The sequence below is a fragment of the Mirounga leonina genome, unplaced genomic scaffold (assembly GCF_011800145.1).
Source record: "Mirounga leonina isolate KUSES-001 unplaced genomic scaffold, KU_Mleo_1.0 Mir_115, whole genome shotgun sequence".
In the NCBI taxonomy this organism is placed as follows: domain Eukaryota; kingdom Metazoa; phylum Chordata; class Mammalia; order Carnivora; family Phocidae; genus Mirounga; species Mirounga leonina.
In genome coordinates this window covers 42,817,179-42,826,519 of record NW_023270268.1, presented here as the reverse complement: position 1 = coordinate 42,826,519, position 9,341 = coordinate 42,817,179, and the positions used below count along the sequence as shown (strand labels likewise).

Sequence of the window (9,341 nt, the reverse complement as noted above, 5' to 3'; positions counted from 1 at the left end):
ATGGATGGATGGATGGATGGATGGATGGATGGATGGATGGATGGATGGATATAGAGATAAAGACAAAGATTTTAAGGAATTGGCTCATGTAATTATGGAGGCTGACAAGTCTAGATTCTTGCAGAGTAGGTTGGACACCCAGCAAAGAGTAGATGCTGCAATTTAAATTTGAAGGCAGTCTGCTGGCAGAATTCCCTCTTCTTTGAGGAATATCAGTCTTTTTCTATGTAGACTTTCAACTGATTATGGAGAGTAATCTGCTTGACTCAAAGGCTACTGATTTAAATCATCTTAAAAATACCTTCACAGAAATACTGAGAATGGTGTTTGAACAAATACCTGGTTACTGTGGTCCAGCCAAGCTGACACATGAAATTAACCATCACAGTCAAGGTAACACATCTCTTTCCCCATACCCAACAGACATAAACAGTATAGAAAGACAAAGCCGTTGTGTGAATCCTGTTTGGGATCTCTTCCACAGAGCAAGGGGAATCTTGGAATCAGTAGCAAACAGGATCAATAGTTTTCACCATTACATTTAGAATGGGCTGTGCTATCAACTTGTATGGCTTTAGGTATTAAGTTGTTCTAAAGCAGTGCATCAGTTGCCTCACTGTCAAAAATAACTATAAATTCACACAGATATGGTAAGTAGCATACACATTGTAGAATACAATCATTCCTATTGTCTGCTTACTTCTGTGATAAATGCAGAGAATCTGATATTGAGTATCAGAAATGGAACCCAAGAGGCTAGAAGCTGTCTCTAAATTTAGAGTATAAGATCTAATTGGGTTCTAAATTTGACAAAATGATTGTTCCTTGCTCCCAATCAATGATGAGTGCTAAAAGAAACATAAACTATGTACATGCTACATTTTCTTTTACATTTGTAAGTACACCGATTGCTTTTTATCCATGTTTGAATGCTTCCACAAAGCACGATCAAGAATGCTTGTAAAAATATTTGTCTACATGGGAGAGGGAAGTCCCATGTTTTCACCATGTGGAAAGACAGGTGGCCTCCTGGAAGGGGTCTACTTCTGTATGTCATGGATGGGAATGGCCTTCCCTGATGAAAAACAAAGTGCCCAAAGAACTTGTCAAGGGGCTTGTCTTAAGGTGCTCACAATACCAAACAAGAAAGATACTACCCAGTGGGGTCTGTTCTCTCCCTGATGCATGCAAGCTCCATTATAGATAATGGGAATTGCATGTGTATTTGCAGAAAGCGCTACGCTGTGTGAACTGCAAAGGAAAAGAAAACACAGGCATGAGATTTTAAAAGAGAAAAAAGAAAAGAAAAAAAAAAGGAAGAAAAGAAACTAAAAACATTTTGCTTCTGTACTCCTATGGTGATAATAAAAACTATTGATGCTGAAAATGAAAGCATACACTTTTTAAAGAAAATAAATGTGGTTACATACCCTCCCACCTATGTGTAAGCTCAGATTCAAGAGCATATTTGGCATCTGATACTTTAGCTATTCATTTGCTTCCATAAAACAGTAGGTATATCGCATGGGGGTGTTGACTTTATTTTTCTCTTTTTAATTATTTATTTTCAATGATCTAAAAATATTATAATTATAAATTCTGGAATTAATGTAACTATATAAATATAAACTTTTTTTATGTAGAAACCAGACACACAGGCTCTGGTACGCATGTACATATCCAACTATCCTTTAAATAAATATGATAGTCATAGGGATCAGACTATTTTCAAAATTATAATTTTAGGCAATATTTTGTAAGCATATAAATTAGTTATTATTAAAACAGGTAACATCAAAAACTCAAACAGAGATGGTGCTTCTTTGATGTACATAAAATTTGGGGAATGTGTAAATATTTTGAATTCTTGCCAATAGTTAAGCACAAATTCCTAGCACGGATCAAAATCTTGCAAAATGAATCTTGGCAAAACAATAAAACAAAACAAAACAAAAAAACAGAAAGTATTGAGTCAGTCCCATAAAAGGCAATAAATAGACTGCAAATAGCAATTGCTTTATTTCCAAGTCAATTTATTTTAGCAAACCGCATGGTAATATAATGTCTTTTATATGGTGCTGAAAGAATAGTTTTCAGGGTTACTTGTGAATAGACCCTTTACTAATGATTAACATTTACTACATGATAGTTAATATTCATAATAGAGGAGATATGGCTTCTGCAATATAATTTAATCAAATGCCATAAGAATTTTCTAGGTTTTTTTTTTTTTTTAATTTTAACTGACCAACATCTAATTATCCCTGTGTGTGGTTTCTGTGTACAAAGGGAAGATAGTTTCTCTTTCACATTGCTGCCATGACCCCTGGGGCTGTAAGAATTATTAAAATCACAGCCACAACTTAGCTTTGCCTGGGCAATTAATAATTCTGGAACTTATCTAGTCCCACTGGATGAATTTTCCAACATTTTAATAATAAAGTTGATAAGAATAACTATGATGATGGCATTTATAAAGAGTCTACTCTATGCTCTACATAAATCACTGTTCCTTCTCACAGTAATCCTGCTAAATATTGCCAGTAAAAATGCCTATTACAGATGAGGAAACTGGGCTCAGAAAGCTAAATATCTTTCCCAAGATTACACAGTTAGAAAGTGCTTGAATGACTAAGCCCAAGTGTGTATGACCCTATAGTTAATGTTTTTTCTCCATCTGCCATGCTGTATATCTTTATGTGAGTAAGTGCTTAACTTGTAATCAAGAATTAAGTTACTCTATATTAAAGGTAGTCAAACAAAAATTTCATATGCCACAACAAATAATTTTTTATGTAAAAGGAAAAATAATATTTCTTATATATATTGACATAACTTCTTAATTTTAATTTGTCCAAATAAAAGCCACTATGACAAATCACATCGTTGCTTTATTATATTTTAAAACATAATACGATGATTAAAAATTTTATTGAAAATAAAAACTCCTTTAAAATTCACGATACTAAAGATATATGGGTTGCATGTCTGTTGATACAAAATGCTTCAGTGTACTTTAAATTCTGGAATTGGAGGGTGTCTATTAAATTAGGACACCAAAGAGCATCAAAGTCCTGGGCTATTTTGCTTATCTCAGCCCTTGTCTAAATCCATCACCAGAAATAACAATGTGGCCAATATTGTTAAGGTTCTGGGGCATCTGTTTTTTTTTATGAAATGCTCTCTATTTTAGAGTTCCCCACAAGTGTATAAATATTAGGAGCTTTTGCTACCAGAATGCATGTTAAGTCCTTAACTTATTTTTTTTCCCCAAAGTTTTTGAAATAGAAAAGAAAACTTCCTTTTGTTTGACTCAAATTGTGTTTCCAGATGTCCAGGGTCAAAGGTTGGAAATAAAAGTATCAAGTTTTGGCCTACTCTAACCAGACAGCATGCCCAAATGTGTGAGAGCTTTCCCAGAGGGTGTCCTTTTGTAGTTTTTTTTTTTCTCTTGTCTCTCCTGGTAAGAGGTTCATATTCACTCTGCTAAATTATGCCATTCTAATTCCACCTTGTAAGTGGTCTAGATCTCTTATATTTATTTTTCAGTAATTGACTGCATTATGAACCCTTAAAATACTTGTCATAAGTGCGTAAATCTGGAGAAGTTGGTATTTCTCTTTTCCTGAGTTTGCCATGCTATGTTCTGCTTGGTAACATTTGATGTTCTCTCTCTTTGTTAACAAACTATTGATATAAGATGAGAAAGGGTGAGATAATAAAAAACAGACATTGTACTTGAGTTTTAATTTTTTTGCTTTGGCTGAATGGTTGACCTTTGACAATTACTTTATATTTTAAGAATATTTTTTTATTTTTAAATTAAATTTAATTAATTTATTTACTTTTTGCTGGTCACATGTATTCAGAAAATATTCTGGAAATTGAAATTTTACCAGAAAATATATTAAAGGATTCCTTTCAAAGGCTTGAATTCAAGTGTTAACTTGAAATACCGTATTATCAAAAATAAACCTAGAGTAGCACCCATGACTTTTGTTCTTAATTCTTCATGAAATATGCTAAACAGCTTATGATGTTATAATTAACAACTCAACAAATAAAAAATGAGCACTCATTAGAGAAGTGCCCAGCATAGAGCAAGAACAAAAAAAATTAGTCTCTTCCCTTCTGTTAAGTTGAATTATTATATGTGCCCTCTCTTTTCTATAGCTTATTCTATTGTTTTGGGCCTTTTATGTAGATTTTAAAACTATGGGACATCTCATGAAGCAGTCTGTAAAGCTCTCTGTCTAACCAATGCTTCCCAGCCCCATGGTCAGGAAACCACAAAAAACAGTGAGGGAAGAAAGGAAGAGTTGGAAGTGAGAAAAGAGAAAAATTACCAGGGTAATAAGATGCAAGTGCCAAAATTAATCCATGATCTCTTATTACCTGGGAGAACGAAACAGAGGAAACAATGTGTTACAGCTGTAAGCACAGCAGCGAACTTGACTTCTGTTCCAAAACCTCCAACTTTTCATTTCAGCTGATGCAAATACTATTCAAAAAGGAGAGTTTCTTGTATGTTTCAGCTCCTATCTTTCAAAACCTGTATTTAACCAAGGATGACTGTTCTTTGCTCTCTTAAGAGTTTGTTGAACCCATAGGGCACCTTGGTGGCTCAGTCAGTTAAGTGTCTGCCTTTGGCTCAGGTCATGATCCCAGAGTCCTGGGATCGAGCCCCACATTGGGCTCCCTGCTCAGCAGGAAGCCTGCTTCTCCCTCTCCTTTTGCCTGCCGCTCTGCCTACTTGTGCTCTCTATCAAATAAATAAATAAATAAAATCTTAAAAAAAGCAGAGTTTGTTGAACCCATAAAGCATTGTCTGAGAAAAATGAAATTGTTAAATTGCATCTCTCACAAAATACATGAGCAAATAATAAAATGTGCTCTCAGATTTTAATTATTTGTTCTACATATGACCTTAATACAGGGTTCACTTTAAAAAAGATGTTTGGATGCTTTGGATAATACATCAAACTCAAGCCAATTATATAAAAAAGAAATCTACTGGTTGTAAAACCATTCAATTCTAAATACTATGAATGCAACGTTTAAGGGTATAGCTTGAGGAGTCAGATTGATTGCACGGCCCTTTAAATCCTAACTGTCCCAATTTGGCTAGTAATATTACTTGTCTTATTACTGTTTCCTTGTGTATAAATACCTCTTAGGTTTATTATGAGGAATATAAGAGGTGGCATATATAAAGCACTATGAACAGGGTCTAACACATAACCGTCCTTATGAATTACAATAAAAACTCCATAGAGGCCCAGATTTTTTGTCTTATTTGTTCACTGATGTATTCCAAACATCTAGGAGAGTAAATATGTATAATAGAAGTTCAAAAAATATTTTGGAATAAATAAATGAATCTCCCAATTTAAAGAATAATTTTGTGTTAATCAGTTATACTTTTATGGTAAAATATAGCTATTAATTAACATTATTAAATAATATCAGTAGAGGCAGAAGAAATACAATCCATTTAAATACACAGAAATATGCAGAGAAAATGGGATTTGGATTCACTTATTTTTGTTTTTTAAAGATTTTATTTATTTGAGAGAGAGAGAGAGAGTGAGCGAGAGAGAAAGCACAAGCCAGGGGGAGAGGCAGAGGGAGAAGCAGACTCTCTGCTGAGCAGGGAGCCCGATGCCAGGCTCGATCCCAGGACTCTGGGATCATGACCTGAGCCAAAGGCAGACGCTTAACAACCAAGCCACCCAGGCGTCCCTCACTTATCTTTAAAGGGGACTCATAGATCTAGTTCAAAAATTAAGTATGTTTCCAAGAGTCATCTAAAGGGGAAATGTCACATAGAATAGTACAAGAAGAATTGTTGGGAAAATGTATAACAAACAAGTCAGATGAAAATTAAAGTGATAAAGTAATATTTATTAGACAAGATAAAATTTGAAGGGAAAACTATTAGTAGTGGCAAAAAGTATTCCATACTGATAAAGAAAAATATTCATAAGAAAGTGTAAATAATTATGAACTTTTAAGTATCTAATAACTTAGGTTTAAATGTATAAAGCAAAATCTACAGATTAAGATGAGACTGTATCAAATACAGCCTTCATGGCAAATTTTAACATACTCTTTGCAGAAATTGAGAATCATGGGAAACAAATTAGAAGTTTAACAGGATTTGGACAACATAGGTGAGTTTGATATAATATATCTCTTATGACTATTCCACAAATAGATAACACACATTCTTGTCAAATACACATGAAGTATTTCAGAAAACTGAACACCTTTTAGGCCATATAAGGAATATCAATAATATCTTAAAAATAACTATATGTAGGCTACACTGATTGACTACAATGCAATAAAATAAGAAATCAAAAGTGCAATTATAGATAGATATTCCCTTCCCTTATGCTTAAAAACCTAAGACTCTTAAACTACTTGAAAATAGATGTATTCACTTCTAGAAGCCAGAAAAGAAAAAGGAAAACAAAAAAAGGCAAAATAGAAGAAAATCTAAGAAAATATAAGTGGAAAAAGGGAAAAAAGCAGAAGTTAATAAAAAGCACAACAACAAATCTTCAAAAAAGAAAAATAAGCTCCTTGAAAAGAATAATGCAATATTAAAGTACAGGCGAGATCAATCAAGAAAATAACATCAAAGGCATATGTAAATAATATTAGGAACAAAAATGGGGCAATAACTACAAATAGAGTAGAGATTTTTAAAAAGCTGCAAGAGATTATGGTAAATAACTATAAATTGGAAACTTAGATGGAGTGGACCGTTTCATAAGTGTTACGTTTCTAAGATTGAATCAAGAAGAAATAGAAACCAGAGTATATTAATAACTATCAAACAACCTATTAGGGATCATAATCGAAGTTTTAAGAACGTGTTTTGCCAGATTTTCAGAAAAGAGATAATCTCTCTCTAATTAAATTTTGTCTGATAGAAAATATAAATAAAAGTGAACAAAATACAGGGAGGTCATTGGTTCAGTGCTCTAAAGATAATTTTCTTTGTTCCTTTTTTGCTCTGATGTTCAATGCTTCAAAGTTGTAGGAAAAAAATAGCAACTAGAATATATTAATAAAGTGACTCACCACAAGCACTATGAATTCCGGAAGTAAGTCCCCATTATAAACTCCTGCTATGTGATCCAGATCTAAAGACCCAATCCTTCCATTCCATAATCTCCATCTTTCAGAATGAAGAAACTTGCCCTTTCCACAGGATTCTCTCTAAAAAAAGAAGGGTGCCTCACTCTGTAGAATCAGAAACCTGATACCAAAGGTCATTTCTCAAGCATGAATTCCTAATCTTAACCATAAGCTCCCTTCCCATATTTGATAGAGAAAATAGATGCCACCATCACTAATTAGTTGTGACCACCCACCCTTCAACTTCCAATAGCATACATGAAAATATCCAAAAACATTCTCTATCCCTACTTCCTCAAAGTCTGACGCATGTCCAGGTTAATTGCATTATAATGCCCATTATGTTTTTTCAACATCTCTAATATCTTTCCTTCTTGTGAGCCTTTTCCTCACCCTCCACCATAGATTAAAAATAAAACAAACATCAAAACACTTGTATTAGTTTTCTATTGTTACATAACAAATTACTACAAATTCAGCAGCTTAAAATGAACACAAAAGATTAAAATCAAGCTGTTGGCCAGGACTGCTATCTCATCTGAGGCTCAGAGTTCTCTTCCAAGCATATTCAGGTTGTTGGCAACATCTAGTTCTTTAGGGTTGTAGGACTCAGGTTCATGTTTTCTTGCTGGCTGATGACTAAGGGCTGTTCCCAGGGTCTGCCTCCAGTTCCTTGCCATGTGATCTCCCATAAATAGCATGCAGAATGGGTGTTGGGTTTCTTCCAGGCTATTTGGAGAATACCTCTCTGAGTTCCCCCTCTGAGATCAGCTACAGAAATTCTGCTTTCAAAAGGCTTACCTGATCAGGTCAGACTCATCCAAAATAATCTCCCTTTTGCTGTATAAGATATCTTAAACAAAAGAGTGACATATTGTATTAACAGATTCTCTTCATATTTAAATAAGAGAGAATTACACAGAGGGTGAGGCTCACTGGGAGCCGTCTTGGAGTTTTACCTTCCACAACACCCAAATCAAATCCAAATAAACCAAAAAAGTCTTTCTATCTCCCGCTCTCATTTCCCTTTACAATGAAATGTGAGCTAATACTTAGATTTACTGCTTTCTCTACTTTCTCACCTCTCATTCCAAAATTGATTGATTGATTGATTGATTTTAAAGATTTTATTTATTTACTTGATAGAGTGAGGGCTAGCACAAGAGAGAGCATGAAGCGGGGAGGGGAAGAGACAGAAGGAGAAGCAGACTCCCTGCTGAGCAGGGAGGGAGCCGGATGCAGGGCTCCTTCCCAGGACCCCGGGTTCATGACCTGAGCTGAAGGCAGACCCTTAACCAACTGAGCCACCCAGGTGCCCCAAAATAGATTTTCTTTTAAAACGATGCCAAACCCATATATACTGTTGTCCACTAGCCATCTTCATTTAGAACATCTCCTAAATGGCATGTCCCAATATGAACTTATTATATCTTCTCTTTCACTTCTTTTATTGTCCTAATATAATTAGTCGCCCAGTTAACTATCTGTTCTTCCAAAATAGAATCCTGAAATCTTAGTTTAGTATATATTCCTTATTTCCTACATTTCAGTCTTATGCCCTGTCAATCTTACGTGAAAATGTTGAATCTTGTCTCTTCCCAAACCATGTAGCCATTATTTTAGTACAGTTCTATTAAAGTTTCCATTTAGAAACTTTTCTTTTTAGCGTGTGCAAAGCCTACTCTCTGCTTCTCCCAACATTTGCAGTTCTTTCCAACCTCCAAACTGCTGTTCCTCACCATCTCCCTTAAGATGGAAATGTCCAAGGAATGGTTTGAGGCCCTTTAAACTTCAAAATCCAAAGACTAACACTATCAACTTGTGTAACTGATAAAAGATAAGCAGTCATAACATACCATTCCTTGAAACCTGATTGGATTAATCTTTAAAATCACACTAGTATATATCTACCAAATCTTCTGATGAGCTTATTTATATAAGTTCTTTACCTTTCAAAATATCAACAAGAACGGATTAAATAGAGTAAACATGCTTTTTTTTTTTTTTAAGATTTTATTTATTTATTTGACCGAGAGAGACACAGCAAGAGAGGGAACAGTGGTAGAGGGAGAAGCAGGCTTCCCGCTAAGCAGAGAGCCTGATGCGGGGCTCGATCCCAGGACCCTGGAATCATGACCTGAGCAGAAGGCAGACCTTAACAACTGAGCCACCCAAGCGCCCCAGAGTAAACA

The 9,341-nt window shown here is 34.7% G+C and overlaps 1 long non-coding RNA gene across 1 annotated transcript in view; it reads right to left on the bottom strand.

Annotated features, from left to right (window-relative positions):
- The window catches only part of LOC118004923, a 41,781-nt gene extending 34,510 nt beyond the window's left edge, over positions 1 to 7,271 (bottom strand). The window contains exon 1 of the long non-coding RNA XR_004677739.1: positions 7,093 to 7,271. This is a non-coding gene — a long non-coding RNA (uncharacterized LOC118004923). The remainder of the gene's footprint in view (positions 1 to 7,092) is intronic.
- Positions 7,272 to 9,341: the final 2,070 nt, after the last annotated feature.